Source organism: Drosophila sechellia, unplaced genomic scaffold, assembly GCF_004382195.2.
Source record: "Drosophila sechellia strain sech25 unplaced genomic scaffold, ASM438219v1 U_164, whole genome shotgun sequence".
In the NCBI taxonomy this organism is placed as follows: domain Eukaryota; kingdom Metazoa; phylum Arthropoda; class Insecta; order Diptera; family Drosophilidae; genus Drosophila; species Drosophila sechellia.
Window position 1 is genome coordinate 50454 of NW_022611104.1, and position 15557 is coordinate 66010.

The 15557-nt window shown below is 41.2% G+C and overlaps 1 long non-coding RNA gene across 3 annotated transcripts; it reads left to right on the forward strand.

Moving 5' to 3' along the window:
* The first annotated feature begins 14528 nt into the window (after positions 1–14528).
* On the forward strand, positions 14529–15209 carry LOC116802566. Of its 3 annotated transcripts, XR_004362843.1 has the most exons (5): positions 14529–14549; positions 14613–14672; positions 14836–15052; positions 15110–15135; positions 15194–15209. It is a non-coding gene; the product is annotated as an uncharacterized LOC116802566 (long non-coding RNA). The 3 variants fall into 3 exon arrangements; XR_004362842.1 differs by lacking the exon at positions 14529–14549 and having other exon boundaries at positions 14562–14672; XR_004362844.1 differs by lacking the exon at positions 14529–14549 and having other exon boundaries at positions 14562–14672; positions 14856–15052.
* Positions 15210–15557: the final 348 nt, after the last annotated feature.

Here is a 15557-nt window from a genome sequence, read left to right on the forward strand (position 1 = left end):
TTGGTGGTGACTGCGTGGCTGCTGCTGCTGGTGGTGACCGCGCCGATGCTGCTGCTTCCGGTGGCAACTGCGTCGCTGCTGTTGCTGCTGGTGGTGACTGCGTCGCTGCTACTGTTGCTGCTGGTGGTGACTGCGCCGCTGCTGCTGCTGCTGCCAGTGGCGACTGCGTCGCTGCTGCTGCCTCTGCTGGTGGTGACTGCGCCGCTGCTGTTGCCGCCACTGGTAGCGACCGCGTCGACGCTGTTGCTGCTGCTGGTGGTGCCCGCGTCGCTGCTGCTGCCGCTGCTGGTGGTGACTGCGCCGTTGCTGCTGGAGGTGACTGCGTCGCTGCTGCTGTTGGTGGTGACTGCGTGGCTGCTGCTGCTGGTGGTGACCGCGCCGATGCTGCTGCTTCCGGTGGCAACTGCGTCGCTGCTGTTGCTGCTGGTGGTGACTGCGTCGCTGCTACTGTTGCTGCTGGTGGTGACTGCGCCGCTGCTGCTGCTACTGCCAGTGGCGACTGCGTCGCTGCTGCTGCCTCTGCTGGTGGTGACTGCGCCGCTGCTGTTGCCGCCACTGGTAGCGACCGCGTCGACGCTGTTGCTGCTGCCGGTGGTGCCCGCGTCGCTGCTGCTGCCGCTGCTGGTGGTGACTGCGCCGTTGCTGCTGGAGGTGACTGCGTCGCTGCTGCTGTTGGTGGTGACTGCGTGGCTGCTGCTGCTGGTGGTGACCGCGCCGATGCTGCTGCTTCCGGTGGCAACTGCGTCGCTGCTGTTGCTGCTGGTGGTGACTGCGTCGCTTTCAACTTTACTGGTGGAGGTACGGAGACAGAATGACTTCTGTTCCGCATCCACAATTTATTTTGCCTTTGATTACATTTTGTGCAATATATAGGTACAATTATTTGAATTTAGAATTTAACATTGCATGAGGTGAGTTGGGGATTTGGACATAGTTAGTATTTAATATTTAGTTAGTATTTTTTTTTTTTTTTTTTTGCTTTAGGCTTAGATTATAGACAGAAACATGGACTGGTAACATTATCATCTTATATGTTTTGTTTACATTAATAATTTGTAGTAATTTTACAAAAAACATTGAAATTAGGTACTAATATTATACATTTTATTTCTTTTCAGGTACCCCCGCCAGAAGGACGGAAGCACCGAGTTGCTGGAGGCCTCAAGAGTCATTGGAGGTGAGTATTAGTTGTGATTTGGCAGGAAATTTGCTTCGGACGCTGGATGCGCGCCACTTGCCATATGTATGTCCGGAAAGCGTTGCAGGTAATTTATTGGTGGTAAGAATATGACGCGCCGCTGTCATTTGTTGGTTTTCTCTTCCACCCTCAGTGGTAGATGTTTGCGATTATTTATTTAGCTTGTTAAATTGCAGGTCAGCTTCGGCGGTCGTCGGGAAGAGGATGCCTGAAGAAAGGTCCGGAACAGCGGTCGTCACGTAGTTTTGGAGCTGCTGCCATTATTGTGGTGTGATCTGTCTCATTATGGCAGAGGAGTCGACAGTGATGATTGTGGCTTGGTCGTTCATCTAGGGTGGCTAGGTGCGCCGCGTTTTGTGGCCATTTCGTCAGGGTTTGCAGCTTGGAGCCTCCGGAACGTGATTAGTTGCCGAGGGCCGTCGCAACGATTGGGGCCATGGAAATGGAAGTAAAATTAGAGATTGGGTGAGTATTATATTTGTTATTTGATTTTGTGATTGTGTCATTTTGTGTTTTTTCAGGTACGTTTAGTGGAAGGTAAGTATGATATTTATAATTTTTTGTTTTTATAATTATTGCATTAATTTTGTTTTGTTTTATTTTTGTTTTTCAGGTACATTAGGTGGAAGCTAGTCTGGTGGTAAGTGTTATAATTGTTTTTAAGGTTGCATTAATATTTTGTTTTTCAGCTGCGTTTTGTAACTAATTGGGAGGCCCTTTGTTTTTGGAACATGGCAGCGGAAAAGCCGCGGGTTTAGGGTCGTCGAGTTGGCAATTAGATAAGTGTTTTGTTAAAGTAATTAATTCCCAGTTTTAGCTTGTGCTTCCTCGTTTCAGAATTTACAATCTTGGAAAGAGCAGTTGCATGCTTATCGTCAGCAAGATGGAGCCGCCTGTTGTCGCCTATTGTCGCCTGGTTATTTGCCTGTCCGGTTTGCTTTGTCCTTAATTAATTATATTTTGTATCATATTCTTATTAAAATTTTTCCTTTCGTTGTAGGTTAGCGGAAAATCCGTGGGAGATGCGATACTGAGGAAAGGAATTTTGTGTTTTTCTTTTCAGGTACATTTGGTGGGAGGTAAGTATTATATTTATAATTTATGTGTTTTTATAATTATTGCATTAATTTTGTTTTTGTTTTTCAGGTACATTTGGTGGAAGCTAATCTGGTGGTGAGTATTTTAATTGTTTTATGGTTACATTAGTCTTTTGTTTTACAGGTACGTTTTGTGACTAATTTGGAGGCCCTTTGTTTTTGAAACATTGCAACAGGAGAGCCGCGGGTTTAGTGTCGTCGAATTGGCAATTAGATAAGTGTTTATTTAAAGTAAATAATTCCCAGTATTAGCTTGTGCTTCCTTGTTTCAGAGTTCACAATCTTGGAAAAAGCAGTTGCGTGCTTTTCATCAGCAGGATAGAGTCGCCTGTTGGCGTCTATTAATTTGCCTGTCCGGTTTGTAAATTTATATTTGTCCTTAATTAATTTTCTTTGTATCCTATTCTTATTAATTTTCTTTTCGTTGTAGGTTTTCGGAAAAATTTGTGGAAGATGCGATACTGAGGAAAAGTATACAATTTGAGGACAAGTGGTACGGTTTAATTGTGTGACGTCAGCTCCGCGCTAGTGATCCTTATTGGAGAAGTGGCATCAGGAGGTGGAGACGGCATCGTAATGATGTCGATTTTTTTTGTGTTAAAAGGCAAAAAGTTGGCTTTTTTGTTTTACGTTTGGTGGAGCCGTCTCCTCTTGTCTAATGCATAGGATGTGGGTAAGCTATGTCTGCAGTGGGTGAGGTATTTGCTTTGTTTGATTTTATTTTGTTTATTTAATTTGTTGTTGATTGTTTACTTTTAGGTTTTAGCGTCAACTCGCTGTTGGCGCTCGTCAAGCTGGAAATTTATGGGAGCAGCAGAGTGTCCTGTTCGACGAGGTGGAAGCGTTGTTGGCCCGTCTTTTGCAGAGCATCAATTTGTGTAGATTTCAGCGTTGATAATAGATACTTCAAAGGACCGTGCGGCAAAAATTTTTTTTTTTTTTTTACTGGTGGAGGTACGGAGACAGAATGACTTCTGTTCCGCATCCACAATTTATTTTGCCTTTGATTACATTTTGTGCAATATATAGGTACAATTATTTGAATTTAGAATTTAACATTGCATGAGGTGAGTTGGGGATTTGGACATAGTTAGTATTTAATATTTAGTTAGTATTTTTTTTTTTGCTTTAGGCTTAGATTATAGACAGAAACATGGACTGGTAACATTATCATCTTATATGTTTTGTTTACATTAATAATTTGTAGTAATTTTACAAAAAACATTGTTTCAACTTTACTGGTGGAGGTACGGAGACAGAATGACTTCTGTTCCGCATCCACAATTTATTTTGCCTTTGATTACATTTTGTGCAATATATAGGTACAATTATTTGAATTTAGAATTTAACATTGCATGAGGTGAGTTGGGGATTTGGACATAGTTAGTATTTAATATTTAGTTAGTATTTTTTTTTTTGCTTTAGGCTTAGATTATAGACAGAAACATGGACTGGTAACATTATCATCTTATATGTTTTGTTTACATTAATAATTTGTAGTAATTTTACAAAAAACATTGAAATTAGGTACTAATATTATACATTTTATTTCTTTTCAGGTACCCCCGCCAGAAGGACGGAAGCACCGAGTTGCTGGAGGCCTCAAGAGTCATTGGAGGTGAGTATTAGTTGTGATTTGGCAGGAAATTTGCTTCGGACGCTGGATGCGCGCCACTTGCCATATGTATGTCCGGAAAGCGTTGCAGGTAATTTATTGGTGGTAAGAATATGACGCGCCGCTGTCATTTGTTGGTTTTTTTTTTACTTTGTAGGTGGAGGTACGGAGACAGAATGAATTCTGTTCCGCATCCACAACTTTATTTTGCCTTTGATTACAATAAATGCAATATGTAGGTACAATAATTTGAATTTTTGAGTTTAACATAGCATGGGGTGAGTTTTTGGGGCTTGGACATAGTTAGTTAGTATTAATTTTAAGTTAGTATTTTGTAGGCAAGGATTTCAGACATTGACATGATTGGTAACATTATCAGCTTGCATGTTTGTTTACATTTTTAAAATGAAATTATTTTGCAATAAAATTTAAAATTTTAGACTAACATTGTTTTATTTGTTTCTTTTCAGGTACCCCCATCAGAAGGACAGGAGCACCGCGTCGCAGAGAGCCTCAGGAGTCATCACAGGTAAGTTTTGTTGCATTTTGGCGGTGGTCTGTTGCGACCGCTGGAAGTGGGCAACTTGCAACAAGTTGCAGGTGATTTATTCTCAGCTGCGTCATCCCACGCAGCCGTCGTTTGGTGAAGATCCGATTATATCGTCAATGGCAGCTTTATGCAATTGTTTAGTGAGTTTGTTTGTATTGCAGATGCGTATTGCCGGTCGTCAGGAAGAGTTGCGAAGAGTTGTCCAGCGCAGCCGTCATTGCGTTTTTATTGAGCTGCTGGCATTATGGTCGTGGAGTTCGTCTCGTGGCAGAGAAGTCGTCTGTGGGGATTGTAGTTCGGACAATCACCGAAGGAAGCCAGGTGCGTCGCGTCTTGTGGCCATAGCTTCAGGATTGGTTGCTTGGGGCCGCCGATTCGAGATTTGTTGCAGAGAGCCGCCGCAACGAGATTGCCATGGAAATGGATGTAAAAATAGAAATTGGTAAGTATAATATTTGTTATTTGATGATTGCATTAATTTTTGTTGTTTCAGGTACATTTAATTTAAGGTAAGTATTATAATTGTGTATATTTGTTTATATAACTGCGTTTGTTATTGTTTTTCAGGTACTTATGGGGGAAGCTAGTCTGGGGTGAATATTGCATTGCGTTTATAATTGCGTTGATTTTTTGCTTTTCAGGTACGTTTTGTAGGGGCTAAATTGGAGGCCCTTGTCATTGTGTTATTGCGGCTGGAGTGCCGCGATTTTGGATTCATCAAGTTTGCAATTAGATAAGTATTATATTATACATATATATTTCCCAGTAATAGCTTGTGTTCCCTTGTTTCAATAGTTGGAGTCTTGGAAGCTGGAGCTGCATGCTTGACGTCAGCAGGATGGAGCCGTCTGTTATCGTCTGCTACTTTGTCTGTCCGGTTTGTTATTATTTATGTGTCCTTGAGTAGTTTTTGTATCGCGTTCTTATTTATTTTCTTTTCGTTGCAGGTTAGGAGAGAATTCGTCGAAGATACAGAACTGATGAGAATAATACAATTTAAGGACAAGTTTTTTCGGCATATTGATGTGGCAGCTGCGCCACGCAAATGATCCTTATTTATGCTTTGGCATCAGGAGAAGGAGACGGCATCATAAAATTGTCAACTTTTTGTGTTTAAAATCGCGAAAGTTGGCGATTTAGTTTTGCTTTTGCGGTGCCTGTCTCATAATTTACGTGCGCATAGTCGGCAGGGTGAGGTCGCATTTTTTGTATCTGCTGGTTTGCCTGTCAGGTTTGCAATTTTCTGTGTGTCCTTGAATAATTTTGTATTATATTCTTATTAATTTTCCTTTCCTTACAGATTATCAGGAAATCATTGAAAATACAGTAATGAGGAAATTTATACAATTTGGATAAGGATTTTAATTCTTTTTAATATGATGTCGGCTCCGGGATAGTGATCCTTTTTTGTGCAGTGGCATCAGGAGGTGGACACGGCGTCTTAGGATTATTAATTTTTTGTGTTTATAATCGCGAAAATAGGCGATTTCGTTTTGTTTTTGCGACGCTCGCCACCTCTTGTCAGTTGCTTTAGATGTGGAACAGCAGTTGGTTGTGGTCAAGTAGGTAAGTGCATTTGATTGTTTTGTTTAGTTTGTTTATGGTTAATTGTTTTATTTTTAGGTTTTAGCGTCAGCTCTTGTAGGCGCTCGTCGATCTGGATTTTGAGAGTAGCAGGAAGGATGGATTTTGCAGCTCCGCGCTGGGTGCCCTGGTCGAAGCGTAGGCAGCTTTTGTGGCCCGTCTTTTGCAGCGCTGCATTGCAGGTAGATTGCATCGGTGATGAGGGATACTGTCAGGGACCGTGTGGCGAGAAAGTTCAGGTAAGTGACGTTGTGCATGAATTGCTGCAGCGAGTCGCCTTTTATTCATCATGTTTCTGCCACGCTAATCCTTTTTATATCGATCTACCGATTTTTCTTTTATGTCCTGGTTGATTTTCTCCTCATCGTTTCTTCAGGATCAGCTGGAGTGCGTTGTCTTGGGCTTGTTCATCCGGGTGCGTTGAGGTGAGAGCATTGTTTATATTTTATTGCTGTTATTTACTTGTATTTGTATTCCAGGAAAATTAAGCTGAGTCGAGGAAGGTGGTGACCGTGCACGAGTTTGGGAGCTGACTGGAGTGCGCTTTTCCATCGGATATAGATATCGTTAATATATTTATAAATAGATGTAGATTTAATTGGATGTGTCCATGTCCAGATTATTGTTTCTTCCTTGTATGATTAAGGCCATTAAAATGTCAATTTTCTTCTCTAAGTTGTCGACTCTATTAGCTAGGTTTGTTGTGTGGTCGTCCGAGAAGCCTTTTTGTATGTATGGATTGGAGTTTCTTGGCGATGGTGTGGCTACATCAATAACTCTTGGTTTGAAACTAGCTCTGGCAGCTCTGCTGGTGGTCGGAGGGCTGTCATTGCTAGCTTGCATGGGATTTGAGTTACCTTTTTCAGGTTCCTGGTCATTTTCTTCACTCCTTTGTTTTCGGAGCATGTCCTGGTAATTTTCCAGATGTCTTTGCGCTGGATTGCTTGTCCTGGATACCAGTCTTAGCTTTGCGTTGTGTTTTGAGGTTGTCCTACCCTTTTTGGGTATCTTGTTAATATTTCGGCGCCATTTATTCAGCCGGGTTTGAATGGCAGTGTCGTGGGAAGAAAAACGTGGCCTTCTGTCGTTCGTATTTTGACGGAAGGGATTTAATACCGACTTTCTGGCAGCCTCCTGGCGGGCTTCAGCGATTGATCTGCTCAGGATTGCTGAGCTATGTGGTAGCCGAGGGGTGTTATTGCGTGGAGGAGGGCCCTGACGTCTATAAAAATTTTTAGTTGCGTCTTTAATTGTACGTATTTTGTTTGTGTCAATGTTGTTAGCCGCAAGCTTTTGTTTTTCTGCCTTGTAAACTGGGCATCCCTTGTATGCACTAATGTGCTCTCCAGAGCAGTTGACGCAGGTAGCAGGGGTGGTTCTTGGCTTGGTGCAACAGGATGACAGGTGGTCGCCAGCGCATTTCATGCATCTTGGTGGCCTCATGCATGAGTTCTTGGCATGCCTGAAGCCCTGGCATCTGTAGCACTGGACCGGCTCCCGTGTCCTGTTTTTCCTTTCAATATCCACTTTTTGTCCACCGATTTGTTTGAGTGAGATAATTTTGTCATGACTGCCGTCCTTGGCCATGACGATCTCCACTTCAAACATGCGCATGGGGCCGCCTGTAGCCGGATTCGTCATATTTCTGACGAAGCGCGCGGTGAATCCGAGTGTCAGCAACTCCTTGACAATCCACGAGCATGGAGTGGAGTGGTGGAGATGTCTGATTACTATTCGGAAGCCCCTCTCAGACTTTGGCTGGTTAGTGAATAGAGGAAAGCCGTTTGCTATAAGGACATCTTTGATTTTGTGGAAGGCGGTCATGTCCTTGGCCTGAATCCTGATCCCGTTCCCTTCAGTTGCCCTGGTAGTGTAGCTGGAGACTCCTGCTGTATAGTTTAGCTTTTCCAGGAGCGGGACAATTTCTTTGACGTCGTCAACGAGTATGGGTGGCGCTCTGCAGCTTAGTGGCACGAGTTTCCAAGGTGGCAGCTCAGCATCTGTATTTTGAGGGGGTGCCGTCGTTGCGCTGCGTGCAGGAACAATGGTGCTGCAGGGTAACGGCTGGTGTGAGAGTCGATTCCTAGTTTTGGATTCCTCATATACAGATTTGGCTGCCTTGCTTTGGAAAACGGGTGTGGTGAGGGGTGGGAAAATGCTGGGAGACTTGAAATTGGTGGTCACGCATAAACGTTTATTTGGCGTCTTAAAACTGGGGCAGTCCAGGTCGTCATTAGTCCTCTTGGCCGGGGTTTTCGTAGTTGGAGCCGGAACTGAAGGTGCCACAAAGATTGGACCTGTTCCAGCAACCACTTCCGAGAAACTCATGGGCTGCTCGTTTGGGCTCTTGGACGGTGATTTAAATAAGTCCCGCTTGGCGGCAGGCCGACTAAGGGTGCGAGCTTTTGCTAAATTCCCCACAGTGGGCATGGATCTATTGTTGGGTAATTTTAATTTTAAATCGCCCTGAGCATCAGGGCGTAAAGAAGCACTCCTTTGGTGAGGGGAAATGCTTCTTTTCCCAGTATTTATGGGGAGATTGGTTGGTTTCGTACTTAAACTAAGCTTAGAAGCAACCGGCTTGTGGTTAAAGATTGACCAGAAAGCATTGACAGTTGTACTAGGTCTTTCCTCCTGCTTGCTTTCGTTAATTTGTATAAGTGGTGGAGCAATTTCACCACTGTCAATATCATTGGCTTTGTTGAGTTTGGTTTTTGAATTGGCAAGCGCGGGAGATTTAGAGCAGCTTTCTAAATTTGTTTCGGTGGCTTTATTTATTTGCGTGTGTGTATCAGAAGGAGGGGAAGAGGCATAAAGTCCGATTTTGGTGGATGAGCTCAGATTTTTCTCTGAGCTGTCGGTGTGTGGGAGAGAGGGGAAATTTCCCATAGCGTCGCTCGGTTTGGCGCCTCTTAATTCTATGTCCGTATTAGTGGCTGCAGCTGCATTAGTGCAGGTCGCTGTGGTGGATGTGAACTCTCTTTGAGTGGCGTCGGTGTTTGTGGGTGCGGTTGTATTTGTGTGAGTCGTTGAGGGGAGTGAATTTCGCTTATGTGTTTGTGAAGAGAATGGAGGAGAAGAAGGCGATTTCCCCTTCGAGATGCTGCTTTTGGCGCCAACATTGGCTGCAGCAGTATTGGTAATCGAGAGGGGGTCTCTTTGGGCATTTTTGGCATTTATATTCTCTTTCGTATTTTGAGAAAGGGAATTAAAGAAATTCATGGCTACCCAAGAAGAGTTAATTGGGCTTTTCTTTTGATTTAAAGGCAATTTCTTCTGGTTAATATTGGTCGTTTTAACCAGGGAATTGCCAGACCCGTGAGACATAGGCGAAATGTTTACGTGAATAGGGGAAGATCGCTCGCTTGAGGTAATTGAAAGCACCTCGTCTTCAGAGAAAAGGTGGTCAGAACTGGACATGCTTATTTTTTATTTTATTTAAAATATATATTATTTTATTAAAAATAAAAATTTTGCGATATTGCGATAATTGTAGTGGTATAAATACCCTGGTTTACGTTTGTAGGTGGAGGTACGGAGACAGAATGAATTCTGTTCCGCATCCACAATTTATTTTGCCTTTGATTACATTTATGCAATATGTAGGTACAATTATTTGAATTTAGAGTTTAACATTGCATGGGGTGAGTTTGGGGCTTGGACATAGTTAGTATTAATGTAGTATTTTGTTAGTTTAAATTTCAACAGTAACATGGACTGGTAACATTTTAAAATTTGCATGGTTTGTTTACATTTAACAATTGGATTATTTTACAATAGATTTTGCAATTTTGACTATCATTGTTGTTTAATTTATTTATTTTCAGGTACCCCTGCCAGAAAGACAGGAGCGCCGAGTCGTTGGAATCGTCAGGAGTCATCACGGGCAGGCGCCTGTAGTGTGTTGGCTGTGATTTGTTGTGGCCGCTGGAGGAGCGCCGCTTGCAACGAGCTCGTCCCGGTCGGTGTTGCAAGCAGTTGCATAAGTTTTGAAGAAGCTAGAATCCCGCGCAGCCGTCATTGGGATGTAATGGAGCTGCTGTCAACATGGTGGTGGAAACGAAGGTTGCACGGTGCGCCGCGTCCTGTGGCCATTGCGTCGGGACTGGCAGCTAGGAGCTTCCAGATCAGGAAAAGTTGCCGAGGACCGCCGCATCGGAAGAGGTCATGGTGTTTCAGGATGTTCCGGGTCAAGGATTGTTGTCGGGGACCGTAGCAGCGATTTGGGCCATGGAAATGAATGTAAAGATAAATTTTAGGTAAGTATTACATTTGTTAATTGTTTTTGTGGTTTCATTGGTTTTCTTTTGTATTTTTCAGGGGCCCAGGCTGAACGATATTTGGAGGTAAGTATTATGTTTGTATTTGTTTATTTATATAGTTGTATTAATTATTGTTATTCAGGTGTGTTTTTTTTTTTTTTTAGGTAGGCTGTTCTGAAGGTGGGTATTATGTTTGTTTTTAAATTGTATTAAATTTTTGTTTTTGTTTTGTATTCAGGTGCGTTTGTAGCAGCTAATTTAGAGGCCGTCGTAGCTGTGATGCCGTGGTTTTTGGGTTCTTCAAGCTTGCGATTAATATGGAGGTGAGTATTAAATTTGTTGTTATAATTGCATTAATAAGTTTGTAATTATAATTGCATTAATATTTGTTTTTGTTTTCAGGTACATTTGTTGCAGCTTTTATTGAGGCCGTCGCAGCTGAGATCCCGTGGTTTTGAGTTCTTCACGTTTGAGATTAATCTGGAGGTAAGTATTGTGTTTGTAATTATAATTGCTTTAATATTTGTTTAAGTTTTCAGGTACGTTTGTAGCAGCTGATATTAAAGCCGTCGCAGCTGGTATGCCAAGGTTTGCGATTAATCTAGAGGTAAGTATTGTGTTTGTTATTTTAATTTCATTAATATTTGTTTTTGTTTTCAGGTACCAGTTTGCGATTAGTCTGGAGGTAAGTATTAAGTTTGTAGTTATAATTGCATTAATATTTGTTTTAGTTTTCAGGTACGTTTGTAGCAGCTAATATTAAGGCCATCGCTGCTGGAATGCAATGGTTTTGGATTCTACAAGTTTGCGATTATCTGGAGGTAGTATTATGTTTTTTTTTTTTTTTTTTTTTTTTGTAGTTTTGTTTATTTCATTTTTTTTTTTTTTCGTGTTTGTAGCTATATTAAGGCCATCGCTGCTGAATGCAATGGTTTTGGATTCTACAAGTTTGCGATTAATCTGGAGGTAAGTATTATGTTTGTTTTTATAATTTCATTAATATTGGTTTATGTTTTCAGGTGCGTTGGTTGCAGCTAATGTTATTTCCGTCGATTATAGTTTGTAGCTTGTATCTTAATAAATTAGGGATTAATTGTAAATAAATGTATTTTGGTTTTAATTGCTTTTATTAATTTGTGAAGACTGTTTATTTTGGTCAGCTTCGGGTTCGTAGTCTGGGATTACTATTTTGATTACAGTGGTGGGTTGTCCGAGCATTAATTCAAGAATTTCCTCTCTGGTCCTTAGTCCTTTTCTGATTTTTTGAGATTAATATGGAGGTAAGTATTGTGTTTGTTATTATAATTGCTTTAATATTTGTTTAAGTTTTCAGGTACGTTTGTAGCAGCTGATATTAAAGCCGTCGCAGCTGGTATGCCAAGGTTTGCGATTAATCTAGAGGTAAGTATTGTGTTTGTTATTTTAATTTCATTAATATTTGTTTTTGTTTTCAGGTACCAGTTTGCGATTAGTCTGGAGGTAAGTATTAAGTTTGTAGTTATAATTGCATTAATATTTGTTTTAGTTTTCAGGTACGTTTGTAGCAGCTAATATTAAGGCCATCGCTGCTGAATGCAAAGGTTTTGGATTCCACAAGTTTGCGATTAATCTGGAGGTAAGTATTATGTTTGTTTTTATAATTTCATTAATATTGGTTTATGTTTTCAGGTGCGTTGGTTGCAGTTAATGTTATATCCGTCGATTATAGTTTGTAGCTTGTATCTTAATAAATTATAATTAATTGTAAATAAATGTATTTTGGTTTTAATTGCTTTTATTAATTTATGAAGACTGTTTATTTTGGTCAGTTTCGGGTTCGTAGTCTGGGATTACTATTTTGATTACAGAAGTGGGGTTGTCCGAGGCATTAATTCAAGGAATTTCCTCTCTGGTCCTTAGTCCTTTTCTGAATAATTTGCTGTATATATATTAATTTATTTCAAGTTCACACCATCTGTCTTGGGTGGTCCCTTCTCTTAGAGCTTTTCTCCTATCGGCTTTTTCCTTTTCCACTCTCATTTTCTCAGCTATGGATTGCCTTATTTCTAATTCTTGGTCAGCAATCAGGAGGAGTGTTGGAAGGGTCTGTCTGTATTTGGTTCTCATTTTGACGACTATTTCAGCTTCCTCGTTTTTTGTATAATCATGTATGGAGCTATAGGTGGGTTCCGCAGGTGGTTTTGGTTGGTGTTGTTGAAGAGGCAGGAAATATTTTGAGAATTGCTTGGCGTATCTGCTTCTGCTTGGTTCCAGTCTGGTAGGCTTGTAGGCATTGATTAGGAGGTCATTTATTAGAGGGTTTTCATGGTCAGTAAGGGAGTTGGCGTAGCGTTGGCTTGCTTTGTCAAAAATTTCCTCGAATGATTTAATGTTATAAATTGTCCTAATGGTTGCTTGTCTCGTATATCTGCTGGCGTTAATGATTCGTCTGATAAATTTGTTTTCCATTGTTTGAATTTTATTTGCTTGGGTGTCCGATACCAGAGAGCCCCATATTGCAATGGCGTAATGCCAGATTGGGGAGACAATTTGTTTCCAGAGGAGAACCTTTGCGTTTTTAGGTAGGTGGCTATTTTTTCCTACTAGCCATTCTAGTTTTTTGTAAGCAGCTATAGTTTTTCCTTTTAGCAGCGTTATGTGTGCCCCAAAGGTCAGTTTTCTGTCTAGCATGAGCCCGAGATAGCGTTGCTTGTTTAATTTGGCGGCTCTTTGTCCATTAATTGTTGGAGGAGTGTATGTATTTGTTTCTTCTCTTTTTAGGGAGAAGAGAATGTGTCCAGTTTTTTTTGCATTAATTGCTATGTCCCATTTTTTTGACCATCTACAGAAAACATTAAGGTAATTTTGATTTAGGTTAATCGCAATATTGGTATATTTAGACCGGCTAAGAATTATGGTATCGTCTGCATATGTAGCTAAGATAGTATTTGTTTGGTTGTAATCGGGGAAGGATATGTGGCGCATATAGTCTTTTACGATTGGGTAGGGCATATCAGATGAGTATATTGAGTAGAGGACCGGGCCCAGTATGCTGCCCTGAGGAACTCCTGCTCTAATTTTACCTATCCTAGACGTCGTTTCACCGTCGATCCTGACAGAGAAGGTTCTATTAGATAAATAGTTTTCAAGTAGGTCAAATAGGTATCTGGGAATGAGTCTGGATAATTTATATAGTAGGCCGTCGTGCCAGACTCTGTCAAAGGCTTCCGTAATGTCAAGGAAAGTGGCAGAGCAGACATCTTTCTCTTCAAAGGCTTTTAGAATAAATTGAGTCACCCTGGCTAGCTGATGTTCCGTTCCGTGGTCCTTTCTGAATCCGAATTGGTGGGATGGGATTGCTTTGGCAAAGTAATCAATGTCGTACAGTCGTTTCAGTAGTATTCTTTCGAGTAGTTTAGAAAGGCCAGAGAGTAAGCTAATTGGTCGGTAGGAATTTAGAGCAAAAGGTGATTTCCCTGGTTTGGGAATCATTGAGATGCTTGCGTGCTTCCATTTGTTTGGGAAATGTCCAATTTTCAGGATGTTGTTATAAATAAGTATTAGGTATAATCTGGCTTTGGTGGGTAGGTTTTTTAAGGTTTTGTTGTTAAGATTGTCAGTTCCTGGGGCTTTTTTTAATTCCAGTGAGTTTATCAGCTCATTTAGTTCGGCCAGCGTGACTGGCTTGAAGGTGCTGTTACCAGATTCGCCGTTCGTATCTAAAGATCTGAATTTTTCTAATTCACTTCTGACGAAATCCCTGTCTTTGGCGTCGTTATTTTGATTTGGCTTGAAGCGGGACTCAAGGTGGGCTGCAAAAGCTTCAGCTTTTTCATCTAAGGTCCTGGTCCAGGGGTAGTCAGTTCTTAGGCGGTTGTCTTCATTGTCCTTTTTAATCGGCCAGCAGGGTCGGGGTTGCTTTTTGATTGTGTTTGTAGTTTTCCATAGTTTTTGCATTCTATATCGGTCGGTGGTATCAATGTCCTGAAGGTTGCTTTTAAAACTTTGTAGGTGGAGGTACGGAGACAGAATGAATTCCGTTCCGCATCCACAAATTTATTTTGCCTTTGATTACATTTTATGCAATATGTAGGTACAATTATTTGAATTTAGAGTTTAACATTGCATGAGGTGAGTTTGGGGCTTGGACATAGTTAGTATTTAATATTAAGTTAGTATTTTTTTTTCGTAGGCTTTAGATTATAGACAGAGACATGGACTGGTTACATTATCGTCTTGCATGTTTTGTTTACATTAATAAATTGTAGTGATTTTACAAAAAACATTGAAATTAGAGACTAACATTATACAATTTGTTTCTTTTCAGGTACTCCCGCCAGAAGGACGGAAGCATCGAGTCGCTGAGGAGCATTAGTTGTCATTACAGGTGAGTTTTTGTTGTAAGTTGGCTGTAATCTGTTGCGGTCGCTGAGAGTGGGCCACTTGCAATAAGTGTGTCCGGCCGGCGTAGCAGGTGCTTTGTTCTCGGTTGCAACATCCAGCGCAGCCGTCATTTGGTTATCGTCAGTGGCAAGATGAATCCCGCACAGCTGTCATTGCGTATTTATAGAGCTGCTGTTCGTCTTGTTGTGGCAGAGAAGTCGTCAGTGCGGATTGTAGCTCGGTCTGTCACCGAGAGAAGCCAGGTGCGCCGCGTCTTGTGGCCATAGCGTCAGGATTGGCAGCTTGGGGCCGCCGGTTCGAGATTTGTTGCAGAGGGCCGCCGCAACGGAATAGCCATGGAAGTGAATGCAAAAATAGTATTTGGTAAGTATTATATATGCTATTTGTTTTTTATGATTGCATAAGTTTATGTTGTTTCAGGTACGTTGAGTGGAATTTAATTTAAGGTAAGTCTTATATTGATGTATATTTGTTTATATAGTTGCGTTTATTATTATTTTTCAGGTACTTGAGGAGCAAGCTAGTCTGGGGTAAGTATTGTGTTGCTTTGATAATTGCGTTGATTTTTTTTTTTGCTTTTCAGGTACGTTTTGTAAGGGCTAAATTTGAGGCCCTTGTTATTGTGTTATTGCAGCTGGAATGCCGCGATTTTGGAGTCTTCAAATTGTCAATTAGATAAGTATTATATTATAAAAATATTTTTCCCAGTAATAGCTTGTGTTCCCTTATTTCAATAGTTGGGGTCTTTGAAGCTGGAGCTGTGTGCTTGTCGTCAGCAGGATGGAGCCGTCAACTAGCGTCAGCTACCTTTTCTGTCCGGTTTGTTATTATTTAATTGTCCTTGAGTAATTTTTGTATACATTCGTAT